Source organism: Aplysia californica, unplaced genomic scaffold (genome assembly GCF_000002075.1).
Source record: "Aplysia californica isolate F4 #8 unplaced genomic scaffold, AplCal3.0 scaffold00039, whole genome shotgun sequence".
NCBI classification, from domain to species: Eukaryota; Metazoa; Mollusca; class Gastropoda; order Aplysiida; family Aplysiidae; genus Aplysia; species Aplysia californica.
The window spans coordinates 1242505-1252504 of NW_004797309.1; the positions used below are offsets into that span (position 1 = coordinate 1242505).

At 40.3% G+C, this 10000-nt stretch overlaps 1 protein-coding gene across 1 annotated transcript in view; it reads left to right on the top strand.

Moving 5' to 3' along the window:
* LOC101853763 (ligand-gated ion channel 4-like) overlaps positions 1–10000 on the top strand; it is a gene marked incomplete in the record, with an annotated part of 92187 nt that overhangs the window by 25916 nt on the left and 56271 nt on the right.

Here is a 10000-nt window from a genome sequence, read left to right on the forward strand (position 1 = left end):
TTCTTCTTCTTCTTCTTCTTCTTCTTCTTCTTCTTCTTCTTCTTCTTCTTCTTTTTCTTCTTCTTCTTCTCCCTTAAATATACAAGCGCGTTTCTTGAACATCCTTTTTTATCTGTTTTGATCACTCCGTTCTCTTTGATCTGCCTGTCGTATTCATTCTTTTTGTAATTATCTTTGGCAGGTTTGTTTTTGTTTTTGTTTTTTTGTTATCTTCCTTTGATCCCTTTCTTGTTCATAATATTAATAAATCAATGACATCTTGTAACTGTCAGACATATATTATTTCTAACACCTTTATATCCTAAGCTGTCTGAATTATTTAAGCTCTGACATTTCTCAGTGGACACAACTGCCTGGAACTTTCTGAGGCCGCCTTTTCGTGTCTTTGTTAGCTATGACATTGAGTTTTGTGATGTAACAATCAGGTTTTTTGCCTCAAATGCATATGATATGAGCTCATTTTCCTCCATAGAAATAATCACATATCGTGCTGGCAGGGTCGGAGCAGTTTGACTCCAAACCATTGGCGACAGGGGGCGTAAAGCGTATCCACTGATTGACCATAAGTTCTGATATTTGAGTTGAAAAGACAGTTGGGAAAACATCCGCAAATGTGGAACCATGTTTTGTGGGGATTTTATCGCAAGAATACAAAAGAGTTTTTATAAAACCCAGTAATTGGTATGTGCCTGAGAAACAAACAATATCAAACGATTTTGTTACTTTCTCTTTAGATCTAATATAAAATGAAAAAAGGTAGCTACATCTGATCTATTTTTTCCCTGTTAAAGTATATCCACTTGGCCTTGTTACAGCAAACTGCCAGTTATAGAGACATCTCAAGCAAATTATACTTTCAGATGCGTAACCTCGTGTGCTTCTTGGCATTTCCAACCGAGGACATTTAGGGACCTTGTCGCCTCGTCACCATTGCTATGGAAAAATGTGGCTCGAGACAAGTGCTACAGAAGAGTTACCCTATTAGACGCTATGGCTTTCCAAGCACGGAGGTTTTCTGGAATGGCCATTAACACCCGTGTTGATTTTAACATGGTCTCTTCACACGTTTTGTCATCTGCAGTAAAGTTTAAAATAACTCTCCCATGACCTATTTTTCTCTCCCTGATTGTTTCTCCCTCACTCTCTCTCCGTCGACCTCTTTCTCTTAAACCCCCCCTCTCTCTCTCTCTCTCGCTCTCTCTCTCTCTCTCTCTCTCTCTCTCTCTCTCTTTCTCTCTCTCACACACACACACTCTTTGATTCTTTCTCTCTCCCTCTCTCTCTCTCTCTCTCTCTCTCTCTCTCTCTCTCTCTCTGTCTGTCTGTCTGTCTGTCTGTCCCTCTCTCTCTATCCTCTCTGTGTGTCTCTCTATGCTCATAAAAAAAATAGATATATCTGTTTCCACGTAAATGGGCGTTGTCACGAAAGATTTAATACGCGTATTACATCATATTGTGTTGAGTTTTCCGCGGCAGTTTCCTACCAAAAATACAGATTTGAACACAAATGATCTTCAAATGTCTTGCCTTTTCAATGAAGGTCAGTTGTTCAGCTTTTGAATCTTCTGCCCAGAGACTATTATTGCACTTAGCTCTAATAACACACACACACGTACTTACCCACACAACACACAACACACAACACACACCCATACACACATACACACACCGGCAGACACATACACACGCATATTAAATAGATGTCCATGTATTTAGTTATATGAATTACTAAATTCCGTCAGTCAATGTACAACTCAAAAGACTACATTGCAAAGTCAGGAAAAGCTAAAAAAACGCACGCCTCGTAAGGTTAAAAAGTTAAACGGTGCTTTGACAAATTCCGAAATCAGTTTCAAACAAACGCAATTTCCCAAGGACAAAATGATTAGCCAGAAGCAATCGAAAAATCAGACTCTCTTGTCGCTTTAGCCCGCTCTCCACCACATCAAGAGAAATCGAAGCTCAACGACCGCCCACGCTATAACTAACTTAATTTCATCGGCCGCTCTTACCGCCTTTTACCAGTCCGCTTGGCCACCCTCCTGTTCTGGACGTGGCTTGCATGGCATCCGGTCACGTGGTCAAATCGAGACAGGGGCGTATCCGTGGCTGTCCCTTCAGGCAGGGCGTCGAGAGGAAGAGATTTACATGCCATTAGGAGCTGGTCGCGTCGAGAGCAGCATGGGGGCAAACTTCGTGGGGAAGCCAAGTTATGGACTCGCCAAGTACCAAGCTACGCAATGTATTGCTTTTTTAAAGGCGAAATTCTTGAGTGAGGGGCGGATATATCTTGAGCTTTTCTACAAAATAATGACTAGAGATCAAGATGCGTATCCTGTAATGTGGTGGTCTTTGCAGAAACGACGCGAGATTTTGATGCGGTCCTGCTCTTTTAACATTACCATACTATTATCATCATTATTATTTTCATCATTATTACTGTATTGCCATTATTATTGTTATCATTATTATTATCATTATCATCATCATTATTATTAATTATTATTACTGTTGATTTTATTATTTTTATTATTATTACTATTATTATTATTATTATTATTATTATTATTATTATTATTATTATTATTATTATTATTATTATTATTATAAATATCATTATTGCTATTTTTGTTGTTGTCTTTGGTGGTGTTTCTGTTGCTATTATTCCTTCTACTTTATTCATTTTGAAAGCTTGCGTTGTAATGAAAAATACCCTCCTATAATTAAGAATTTGTTAAAATTACACAGGTCATGTTGACTCTAAACACTGTCTTCCATTCTTCTCTAAGTTTTGTTTATTGAAAAGTCAATTGCCTTCCAGACTTGAGCACACCCTTTTCCATCCCAGCTTAGGGGGTGCCACTTACATACCTAAACCTCTCCACATCAGGAGTGATATCGTTTCTCTATCGTTTCGTGGCCTCGGTGGCCTAGTGGTTAGGCTCTCGGACTCGCAACCGTAAGGTCGTGGGTTCGAATCCCGTCAGGGACCCGACGTTGTGTCCTTGGGAAAGGCACTTTACACGAATTTTCCTCACTTCACCCAGGTGGGAATGGGTACCCGGCTATAGACAGCGAAAGAACTTGTCAGTTTGTTAGTGTTTGAGCGCTTAATCGGCTGCTTGCACTGTATGCTTCCCGGGAAGCTGAGAATGTTTCTGAGTGTTGTATGGTCTGCTGGGGTAATAATATAGTGTAAAGCGCATAGAGCCTGCTGTTGAGCGGGGATATGCGCTATACAAATGCTATCTATTATTATCTATTATTATTATTATAACCATTATGTAATCTTGGAACTGGATTTTTTCGAAATAAATGTCTCTCAGTCTACTTGAAATCTGCTGAAGAAAAAATTGACCCCATAACTGCTTACCTTGTGGTTTCCACTTCAAGGTAATCTATTTTGAAAGTAGCACAAGAGGACAGAATAAGCTGGAGCTGAAAAATCACCCCCATCAGAGAAAGTAAGGTTGTCTTCTGAAGTAAAAAAAAGAAAGAAAAATAGCTAACAGAGATATACAGAACATTCTCTTAAGCTATTGATCCAGAGCGAGGCATTTTCTCACCTCTTCAGCTGGTTGCTAAGACCACTTTTCTTTGATCTTGGTCGGTCTTTTACTTCTTAGAAACAGACCTGCCTTTAAAAAATGCTTGTCAAACACAAAATAACTCTTAGCATGAGTTCCATGACCATGCTATTTTACACTTGCATGTTGGGTTATGAAGAACGACATGCGTGTTTGAGTAGCACATCAATATAGTTTTCTGGTAAGGGTGAACGCAGCTGGAAAGACTGGGAAGCGATATTTCTGTCAACGACAGCAGTATATTTCTAAATGGTGATGTTTTTTTATTTGTTTGTTTGTTTGTTATTGTTGTTGCGTGTTTGGGCGGAGTTGGATTGATTTTTCGTGCGGAAGGGGGTGGTGTTGTTTTATTTTCTTATTTTTGTTTATTTGTTTTTTGTTTGTGTGGGTTTTTTAAACACTTAGAAAACGGAAATCTGATGAGACGAGATAATAATATGTTATTACAGAAGGTACAAATTCATTTTCGCCAACAAGGAACGTTTGTTTTATCGAGTACTTCCTTCTTTCTTCTGGAATGTTGTTTCCCACTCAATCTGGTTTGATCCTGGAAGACGAGGTCGAAACAATGGCCTTTCTAAATGATAGTATTAAATCTGACAATGGGGGTTTAAAAGGTTTATATTCATTTATTCACTTAAAGGATGCAATTCTCTAATTGAAGTCTGAGATATGAATAGATAGAGAAATTCAAAAAAGTGTGTGAGAAAATAAGGGGGAGTTTGAGAATAAAAATTAAAGTGCGCGCGAGTGTGTGTGTGTGTGTGTGTGTGTGTGTGTGTGTGTGTGTGTGTGTGTGTGAGTGCGTGTGTATGTGTCTGTGGATATGTGTGTATGTGTGTATATAAGAGAAAGAGAAAGAGAGAGAGAGAGAGAGAGGGGGAGAGAGAGAGAGAGAGAGAGAGAGAGAGAGAGAGAGAGAGAGAGAGAGAGAGAGGTGAAGAAAGAAGAAGAAGAAGAAGAAGAAGAAGAAGAAGAAGAAGAAGAAGAAGAAGAAGAAGAAGAAGAAGAAGAAGAAGAAGAAGAAGAAGAAGAAGAAGAAGAAGAAGAAGAAGAAGAAGAAGAAGAAGAAGAAGAAGAAGAAGAAGAAGAAGAAGAAGAAGAAGAAGAAGAAGAAGAAGAAGAAGAAGAAGAAGAAGAAGAAAAAGAAGAAGAAGAAGAAAAAAAAGAAACGAAGAGATACAGGAAGGCAAATTGGCAAACACACGTACACAAAAGTACTAGGAAGAAACCGAAAATATTTCCATGACATCTTTATATCTTTAATATAATTTTAGTGAACACATTTACCATTCCTAACACTTTATTGTCCCTGTTTATTTTTTCCTCTATACTTGGAACTCCTGGCACATTGAAATGTTTTAATTCTCAAAGTACCCTTGTCCAGTGGTTTGCTATGCATAAAACTCAACATAAACCTAACACAAAGGGAATTTCGAAACGCAAATGCTTAATATACAAACTTATTTAGTTTGAAAAGAGCAACCTATAACGGAATTTTTTTTTGTAATTCTTAACCTTTTGAACAATCAATTTTTTTATTCTTAGCTCGAGAAAAATCTTTGAATTTGCCAACACTCGTGTGGGTCAAGCTAAACCCGAAGAGAGGAAAATGCCAAGGCCACGCTTCAAATGTTACTGTTCATGATACGCCGATCGCACAGCTTTCCAAGTACTTCCGCTTCATGATTCGACACTCGCGCTTGCACTTTAACTGTGTCTCCGACACTTCCGGTCTTGTTCTCAAGAGCACCTCTTGGTGAAAGCAGTCGCAGCATAACGCATAGTTCAACGTGAGACCATCCCATTTGCCCACCCCTCTTTTTAAAGTGCGTCTCTGTGCATAGTTCCAGCAGTCGAAGCCTACTTTGTCTTTTGGTCACTTAGACAAGCATTCATTTCCTAGAGAGAGAGGGTCCTTCTTTCTTCACAACAGAAATAGGCTTGATAATGCACTATTATTCAGTGGTTGTGATTTTAAGCTGAACTCAACTTTATTGTTATTGTCTTTTTTAAAAACGTTTTTCTTTGTCTGAAATTATGTCTCGAAGGTAAAATCCGGACATCAGAGCTAACATCGGCATTCCATCATTAACTATTATTATAACACACATGTTAGTGTCACATTTTTTCTTTTTAGTTTTTACTGTAGTAATTTAAAACACAAGTATCTGGACTGACAGCCACGACATTACCCAACAGTAAAACTTATTGGTATATTATCTCTCCGCAATTCAGATATTCAACTTCATTATTTTAACAAGGTGTTGACTACCATTCAAATATACGGATAAAGAGCATTATTATTTCAAAAAGATGAATGTGTAGGCTGATTGAAACCGATGCTCATTTAAGTTATTCTCATTTTCCGCCAGTCTCCGGAAAGACAAGTCAAAAGAGTTCAGAGTCTTAAAAACTCTACAAAGCGACCCAGGTCTTAGAATGCTCAACCTGAGACTTGAACCTTGACCATCCGCTTCGTAGCCCTGCACGACATTAACTAAGCTTACAGAACGTCCCTTGTACTATGACGGGGATAATACTAAAATGCAATATTCAACCACTCGTTAGTCGCAACACATAATAATATTTTGGTGTACTGTTTCCGATCACCGCATCTTGAAACTTTTTCTATGATGTCTCAGAAAACTAAACAAAGATGTTATGTGTTCAGTGGGCAATGGAGTATTGATTTTTTGGAAGTATGACTTGTTGTAGGTATTGGTTACCAAGGTCACTTTGTTGCCTTCAGCAGCTGGGTGTGATGCTTTTATGTCAATCTTGATGAATCGATACTGTCCTCTTGGGACTTGCTCCAGTTTTATACGTTTACAAAGTGACATTGAGAGGTCTATGCTGTTTGAAAAGTTTGTAATCTTTAAAATGAAGAAAGCACTTCATGAACCTATCAGTCTGTTAGATCCACCCGTCTGTACTGCGGGAAGAGAGAGTAACGTGTTAAAAGCTTACGTTCTGACTTACCCCACACACCTTACACAGACTACTGGAGACAGAAATGTTCTGAATAATGGAAGATTTTTACGGCAAGAGTTCAGAATTGTATTTTTTAAGGGGGGCGGGGGACACCTGAAGGCTATCTCGCTTATTACTGCACCAAATTTTACCAAATTTCACACATAGAACAAGCATAGTAGGGGGTCTTTTTGGTCTTTTGGGTTTTTTTGTTTTTATGGAAACGGCCACTGATTCCTGTTAGCACAAATTCTCCCCTTTATTCCATATACAATTATCACTTTATCCTTGATCAGATCTCCAACTCATGGTGATCAGGGCCTGTTGAAAATACCTGAAGTGAGAGAGTCAGGGATACATTTTATCTGGCAAAAACAGGTTTTCGTAGAAAAAATATTTATTGACAACACTAATGATTAACTCTTTTGAGGAAAACAACTCGTACCGCTGTGTTTAGCGGAGTGTAAGCGTCGAAAGCAAATGATTTCATATGTTTTTCAGGTTCGACCAATTCCAGTTTCGTAATAATATATTCAAATATATCATGGCGGTTGCACCCCCCCCCCCACACCACCACACATACACGCACCCTGAAAAAAAGAACACAAAAAGTTTTGGTTGCCTCCGACAAGGAAGAAGGGGGTATGCAAAGGAAGGTAAGCTAACGTTATCAGGACGTTGCACTAAAGTCGTAGATGTCCGATGAATTTAAACAAAAGAATGGGGAAACTAAAGTAGAAGAGGTGGGTGGTTGAGATTTTTCAGATGTCTGGGCAGAGATCACCTTTAGACGGACACAAACATCACGGCGGAAAATTGCCTGTTGTCACGCCATCCGCCGTTAGCTCGGCATGGGGTCTGGTGGGATGTAGGCACAGTCGTATCTAGTGAGCGTTTTTGTCTGTTTCTTTTGCGTCTTTCTGGATTTCTAATTTTTTGTCCCCTCCCCTCTCTCTCTCTTTCTCTCTCTCTGTATCTCTCTCTCTCTCTCTCTCTCTCTCTCTCTCTCTCTCTCTCTCTCTCTCTCTCTCTCTGTCGTTACACCAAATCAACAATATCAATCTATCTATATATCTATTCCATCTTAAATTCTATCTATCTACCTTTCCTTTGTTTTTCTCTCTGCACGTATGTATGTTTATCTGCCTGTCTGTAGATAACCTGCTTATCGATAAATCTATCTTTGCTCTGCTTAAAATTATGCTCTGCTTCACACAGCAGACAGAGAAGAGGGTAGACAAAAGGACGATTATATAAGATAAGTACAAGCGTTGAATGATGGATTTTATCCCAATTGCTAGACAGTTTGGATGGGATTTTCCCATATAAATTTGTTATTTCTCCATAACAACCCTATTCTTAATTTTTATCTTAGCCTTAGCTCTAACTGCTCTGTTCTTTAGAATGTTTTCCTCTAGTGAAGATTGACACTTCGGTTAGACATTGTTTTATGCCACATTCGTAGCACTGCAATCAGAAAACTGAAATTTTGTAAAAATGGATAATATGTTGAGGCCCTGCTGTTCAAGGAAAACACTGAACATCAAAAACCTCTGTCTGGTTAATACAGTTGCTTTGAGTTGGTTTCCTTTTTAGAACTATCATCTTACTTGGATGCATGCACTAGTAAACTCAGAGGCAGTTATATTGATAATAGATCCATTTCAGTTTTTCTATTGCGCCGTCAACCCCGACTGTTGCCAACGTAATAAAATAGTGTGAGTCTTTTCCTCAAGTGAGCTCGTGTTTTCGACTGGTGGTACCATAGGATGGGAAGGGATGGGTGAAGGCAAAGGGGGGGGGGCAGAAATTGGTAGCCACCGCGCCTCTGTGAATAAGGAAAGGCTGTAAAAGAGGTCTTCTACTTATTCTACGACGGTATTACTCAAGAAAAAAAAATCTGCCAATCTTTTCCGTGGTCACGGGGGTGAACTCAGTTCCAGCAGAGACAAGTTTAACTCATTGCCGGGCTCATGACCCATTGGGCAGCCCGCAGCGGAGTGACAATACGTTCTGTACCGCCAGGACCACAAATCGCCATCAACGTTGCAAGGATAAGACAGGTTCTTTTCCCAGTCGACATAATTGCATAATTGCCTTTGTGTTTGCTTCGGGAGCCGAGCACGAGGATTTACATTTATGTTTGCAGCTTCGTCCCCGTGTGTTGCCAGCTCTTGGGTTGTGAGGAATCTGTCCCCGCCACGCGAGGGTCCCATTGGGCCGTCATCGAGCGTTCAATTCTGTGTCCATCATTGTGTTTCAAATGAGGCCCGCCAAGCCGAGGGACCCCCCGACAATCTGGGCCCCCATTGATTTCTCCATGCTTTCATATTAGACTTACAGGCTGGACACAATCTGTCGGCGTCTCCTTCTGTTCGGCTTCCCTGGGGGAAACTGTAGCTTCTCGCACCCATCTTCCACCCCCTCCTGCCCATTCTCCGCATCCCTCCCCCATCTCTCTCTTTGTCTCCCCCCTCCCCTGTCTCTCTCTTTTTCTTCCCCTCCCCCTCTCTCCCCTCCCCACTGTCTCCCTCTCCTTCTCTCTCTCTATCTCTCCCCCCTCTCTCTCTTTCGCTCTCTCTCTCTCTCACTCTCTCTCTTTCTCTCTCCTGTCCTGCCTGCCATTCAGAAGGGCATCTGCAGCTAGAGACGAGAGATGCAGTCCCATTAGCATACGTCCATGCTGAGTGTTGAGCGACGAAGTTTGCCGTATGGAAGGCGGAAGCATTACTCAGCGCTCACAACAGATTGCTCTCGGAAAGAAATAAACAAAGCTGTCCTGAAAACGAAAGCCTGTTTTCCGTTTTTGACCCCCCCCCTCCCCCAATTATTTCCTGTGTGTATTTTTTAATGGTTTGGTGAGTGATCATTTGCGTCCATTATACCTGTAAATGTTAGTTCTTTTCCCTTTTGGCTCTGTATGTCGTTCAGCACCGCTCTAACGCAAGGGTATCTTCCTTGGTTAACCCCGTGCTTCAAAAACGTCATCACTTACCATGCCATTCTCATGTAAGCCCCAGTTCTTTTGCAACGACGGTTTTGACGTCGCTCTATCGAACATTGCATAATTACCAGGCTCGGCAAATGCATTAAACACTTGTGACATTAACCGTCCTCTTTCTGTTTGTCCCCCCCCACCCCCCATGCTTTCCATTTTCTGATACAATTCCCTTCTTTTTAAAAAGTCTAGAAATATTAGAAAAGCTATTTTTTCTATAGCTCTCTTTCTGCTGATTTTTTTATCATGACATTGTGTAAGACACCCCCTTGACTAAGAAAATGTTTCTTCTTAACAATGGGTGGCCGTCTTAGACAATTTCGCCTGTATTAAGGAAGGCTGAGCTGCTTGACGACAAATGGAACCATCTTGACTGTGAGCAACGACAACTGCAACAGCAAAAGCGAAAAAAAAATCAACAAGAGAATATAACATGAGTGCA